Here is a 5,380-nt window from a genome sequence, read left to right as displayed (position 1 = left end):
TCTCGGCCTGTGACCGTCCCCCGTGCATGCACGCGGCCACCGCGGGGCGCAGCGCCTCTATCCTCTCTCCCTGCTGCCCGCCGCTCCCTCCAGCGGCACGTGGGGTCAGGAGGACACGCTCTGCTCTTGCTTCACGCGGCTGCCATGGCTCCCAAAGTGTTCATTCCCGGACGTCGCATTTCGGAGGGAGGTTTTATCACCTGCAAGTGGAGGTCGTCCTGAAACAGACGCCCGCAGGCTCCGGATGAGGTCGGCACCGCCAGGGAACTGGGGAAGCGGCCGGAGGCTAACCCTCACCCCGGATGCCATGTGCGCTCACACGCGTGTGCATGTGTGCTGCTGGGTATGGACACGCTCATCAGTCAGTGTAGACGGGGCACACGGTCTGAGTGCTGGCTCTGCCCCTCACCCCCTCCTGCACCTGGGGAGGCGACAGTGCAGCTGGGTGGCAGGAGCCAGGGGGCTCTGCTCACCCCCCGCGCCCCCGCCCAGGCGGGCGCTCCGGCCTGGGCTGCTGTCTCCCAGTGGTGGTTTCGCCACTGTCCGTTGGCACCCACTGCCCGCAAGCCTGTTGGTGAGGCCCCAGGCCCTGCCCTTGTTCAATGACTGACTCACAGTGTGCGTCCTGGTACTAACGAGAAGAAGGACGGCCAGGCAGGAGGGGAGGGTGGCCCACGCAGGTGGCACGGCAGGTGCAAAGGCCCAGAGGAGAGGCCGGTCCCGGACGGCTGACCTGGAGGAGCAGAGAGACGAACAGGTGGCAGCCGGGGCCAGGCCACACGGGGCGGGGGCCTCAGGAGTGAGCGAACTCGGAGCCACCGGAACTCCTAGTGGCAGGTGGGTGGTCAGAAAGCTGGCGCTGGGGTCCCCTGGGACTTGGATGGTGGGCGAGGCTTGGGCAGAGACAGCGGGCACTCACTACGGGCGTTGGGAGCACCCACTGCGTGCCGGCCTGTCCCCAGGGCTTGTATGCGTCCTTCCATTCGATCGTCACAGTGAATTAGAGACTATTCTTGTCCCCGTTCCAGGGCCTAGGACACTGAGGAGGCTTGTCCCAGGCACACAGGGTGTGGTTACAAAAGGTGGTCGGCAAACTGCGGCTCGCAAGCCACATACAGCTCTTTGGCCCCTTGAGTGTGGCTCTTCCACAAAATACCACGTGCGGGCGCGCACGTACAGTGTGATTGAAACTTCGTGGCCCATGCGCAGAAGTCGGTATTTTGTGGAAGAGCCACACTCAAGGGGCCAAAGAGCTGCATGTGGCTCGCGAGCCACAGTTTGCTGACCACTGGCCTAGACAGTGTGGCCCAAGCCCAGGGCCCAGCCACTAGGCAGGGCTGCCCTTGACTTGGTCCAGGCAAGAGGTGATGTATGTGGCCAGCCCCCGGGGGAGGCATGGTGGGCCAAGAAGGGGTGGGCCGGACGCAAGGATCTCCAGGCTTTAGGGCAGGGCCCATGGCAGGCCTGGGGTGTCCACGGGAGCCCCTCCTGCACACACAGTGGCCCTGCCCCCCCCCGCCCCTCCCCTGCCTCGCCTGCCTCCTCTCCCCCCACCCCTCCCCTGCCTCGCCTGCCTGACCAACACAGATCTGCGTTCCCGCTGGGATTGAATTCATCTTCCGCGGCTCTGTCTCCCTTCATATGCCCTCCTTCCTCTCCTCTCGGCCTCACCAGATTCGATGTTTAAAAATAATCCTCAAATATGGGAACACAGTCCCCGCTGACCGGGGGCAGCGCCGAGACGCCTGCCCGACCCGTGATTGCAGATGCCGTCAGAGCTCAGGAGAGTCCCGCTCACCAGAATGCCCCCGGCTATTTGAGTTTTATTGTGGGCAGTTTCCCAATTTGCAAGGAAATAGAAGCTGGATGATAAGTCTAATCTGTCTGTGTACACGTGCTTTCTGGCGGGCCTCGCACTGTACATTGGGAGGCTGGGTTGGCCTCCTGTCTGAGTTGCTGAGTGGCTGTGTGACCTTGGGCAAGTCACTTCACCTCTCTGAGCCCAACCCAGAGACTCCCCACCTGGACCTTGTCCAGCAGCCCTAGGAGTGGCCAAGGAGACTGAGCGGACCACAGGGAGTGTGCGCGTGCTGGACAGGGGACGGACACAGCCCGTGGTGGCGGGGAACACCTGCGGTGTGCAGGACCCGCACGCCCGCCAGCCAGGGTAACCTCCCACAGGCCCTGAGACCACTGTTCAGGCCCCTCAGACAGTCCTGAGGGCCCGGGGCCGGCGTTGGCGGGCTGGGATTCTCACCCGTCTGTGGCACGTGGGAGCCCACACCCTGTGGCCACAATGGCCAGCTGGCCAGGCCCTGGCCAGGCCCCTCCTGGGCGGATAGAGTAGGGCATGGGGGCCAAGGCGTGGCTGGTGGGCGTCCTTGCACAGTGCCCCTTAGGGCAGTGGCTCCCTCCCTCTCAGGTCCCTTCAACAGTCAGTGCTCAGCGAGTAGATGTCGAGAGAATCAATGAATGAATTAGTGAATTAACACATTAATGAAAGAAGAGGTGGAATACGATAGGCCTCAATGGAGATGATCTCCTTCCAGCTGATGGAATCCAGGCAGTCTTCCCGGAGGAGGGGGCACTGGAGCAGCTTCTGAAGTGGTACAGGATTTACTCACAGGAACCAGGGCGGGCACCCCAGGTGTGAGTGACAGCCTCCCCCAATACATGCAGGGCTTGGTGGGAGGGGGAGCAGCAGGAGACAGGGCTGGGCACGTGGCAGAGGTGGACTCCTCTTCCCACCGGCTCTCAGATTGGAGCCTCAGCTCCAAAACTGGGGCAGCCTCCCCTGACAGGGGCCAGAGGGACCTGGGCCTCCCCGTCTGTAGATGGGGCCAACATTGGGGGGGCATCATCCTCGAGGACCCTCCTTCCCTGCCCCCCAACAGTGCATTGTCCAGGGCGGATCCCCAGGTTCCCCAGTGGAAATCCTTTCCTAAGCACTTTCAAATGCTTTAATCTCCTTCCTCCTCCCTGAGGGCCCTGAGGGAGGCCAGGAGGACACCCAGGCTCAGAGCAATTAAGCAGCTTACAGCCCGCGGGGCAGAGCAGGCTCCGTGCGGGGTGCGGGGTGCGGGGCGGGCGGAGCAGAGGAGAGTGGAGAGGCCTGTGGAGAGACAGGAGGGCCCTCCCCCAGGAGCACTCACCGGGAGTACTCATCATGGCTCAGTATTTCAGCCTTGGGTCTGCCACCCCCTCTTCTGTTCTGGCTCACACCTCAGAAGGGCTCCTGGTACCCTTATGCCGCCCACTGCCCACTGCCCACTGCCTGTGCTGCTGGTGAGAAGACCAAGGGCCTGAGAGCAGGGCCAGGCCGGATGTTGCGCCTCCTGTGCTGGGCCTTGAGGCTGGGCCGGGCTCCTTGCCCCGAAGACTCCAGCTTCTGGGCTGTCCCGTGGCTCTCTGTTCTGCTGCCAGGATCCTGAGCTGCCTGCGCCTGGCTCCCGTCCCTGCGCTCCCTGCCAGGCTGCCAGCTTTTGAGAGTGAGGACAAGCCAGCTGATTGGCGGCCCCTGCAGCCCAGGCCGGGGCCGGACCCGAGTCGGTGCCCCAGGACAGTCTGGGCAGCCAGAGGGGCTGCTCCTGGGGGCTGCGTGTGGCCCTGCTCAGCCTCCTCTCCCAGAGCAAACTTCACCACGAGGGCCCATCTCTGGGGCCACCCGGGGGGCTGGAGGGCCTCACCAAGGCGGGGACAGGGTGGCACTGACATCAGAACCAGGATGGAAGGGGCAGGGCGCCCACAGGAACCCGCTGAGCAGATGGGGGACAACCTGGGCAGGCGGGCGCGGCCGGCTCTGCAGGGGTCCACCCCTCACATCACATCCTGCTCCCAGGTGAGTGGCGAGCATCCTGCGCCCTCCCCGGGGCTGCTGGACCGGGGCTCGCACACAGAAGCAGGCGCTCGCAGCCTGCAGGCCAGAGCCCGGGGTCACCAGGGCTGGCTCCTGTGGGAGCTCTCAGGGCGACTGTCCAGGCCTCGCCCTGGCTTCTGGGAGCTTGGGGGTGATCCTTGGGGTTTGCTGGCGTGTGGGCTCGTCACCCCATCTCCGCCTCCGTCTTCACCTGGGTCCTCCCTGTGCGTGCGTCTCTATGAGGAGCCGGTCATGGTGGGTGGGGCCTATCCTCTCTGCTGTGACCTCATCTTAATTGCATCTGCCTCAGCCCCAATTCCCAATAAGGGCCCATTCTGAGTTCCTGGGGTTAGGGCTTCCACATGAACTTGGGGGGGACACAATTCATACACCATAATGGGGTGCCACTAGGGCCCCATTTGGCCCAGAGTCCAGCACAGAGTAGGTGCTATAAAGATGCATCCCCTCCTGCCTCTCCCCCTCTCCCCCTGCCCACCCCCACTGGCTGCACTGGCCTCCCCGCGCTCCCACCTCAGGGCCTTTGCACTGGCTGCCACCTGGCCCGCAGCCCTCCTCCTGAGAGCCACACCGCGGGTTCCGGCCTCGGCCTCGCTCATGTCTGCTCAGCTGTCACCTCCCCAGCGAGGCCGCCCAGACCACCCTAACAGCCCCCACGTCAGCACTCTACACACACACATGCACACACATGCACACACAGGCGCGCGCGCACGCACACACACGCATGCACGCACACACCTTGCTTTAGTCCCCTCCTAGCCTTTTTATTGCGATAAAATACGCATAACGTAACATTTTCCACGTCAGCCCCTTTCGGTGCACAGCTCGGCGGCAGCGAGTACCTTCGCTTTGCTGTGCAGCCTCCACCGCCATCGTCTCTAGAACTTTTGCATCTTCCCCGACGGAAGCTGTTCATTAAACACCAACCCCATCCCTCCTCCCCCAGCCCCTGGCGGCCACCAGCGACTGTCTATGAATTGGACTCTTCCAGGGACCTTATGTAAGTGGAATCCCACGGAATGTGTCCCTCGGTGACGGGCTCATTTCGCTCAGCAGTGTCCTCGAGGTTCACCGTGTGGCAATGCCAGCATTTCCTTCCTTTTTGTGGCTGAATCCTAGGCCGTGGTCCGGATGGACCACATTGTGGCTTTTCCAGTCACCCGTCCACGGACACCTGGGTTGTTTGCCCCTTTGGGCTCCCGTGGCTTGTGCTTCTGTGAACACCGTGGACAGGGGTCTGTTCTCGTCCTCAGGGTGTGTCCCCTCGGAGTATTTTAAATGCTGATCCGTTTCGGTGCTGTCGGTACAGTGCCGGCCGGGGCAGGGACTGCCTCTGTTCAGTGCTAATGCGTCTGTTTCGTTCACTGCTGTGTGCCTGATGCTGGGACGGGGCCCGCCTGGTGCACACTGTGGCCGGGTTCCTGGAAGTCACGGTTCGAGACACCGCAGGAGGCCAGGGTCCTGCGCACCCGGAGGTGCAGGCGCTGTCCTCCGTCCCAAGCAGCC

At 63.3% G+C, this 5,380-nt stretch overlaps 1 protein-coding gene across 1 annotated transcript in view; it reads left to right on the top strand.

The window, feature by feature from the left end:
- Window positions 1-5,380, top strand: part of KIAA1644 (KIAA1644 ortholog) — a 40,352-nt gene that overhangs the window by 22,515 nt on the left and 12,457 nt on the right. The window lies entirely within an intron of this gene.

This window comes from Myotis brandtii, unplaced genomic scaffold (genome assembly GCF_000412655.1).
Source record: "Myotis brandtii unplaced genomic scaffold, ASM41265v1 scaffold138, whole genome shotgun sequence".
Classification (NCBI taxonomy): Eukaryota; Metazoa; Chordata; class Mammalia; order Chiroptera; family Vespertilionidae; genus Myotis; species Myotis brandtii.
The sequence above is the reverse complement of the archived record's forward strand: the minus strand, read 5'-3'. Positions and strand labels throughout refer to the sequence as shown.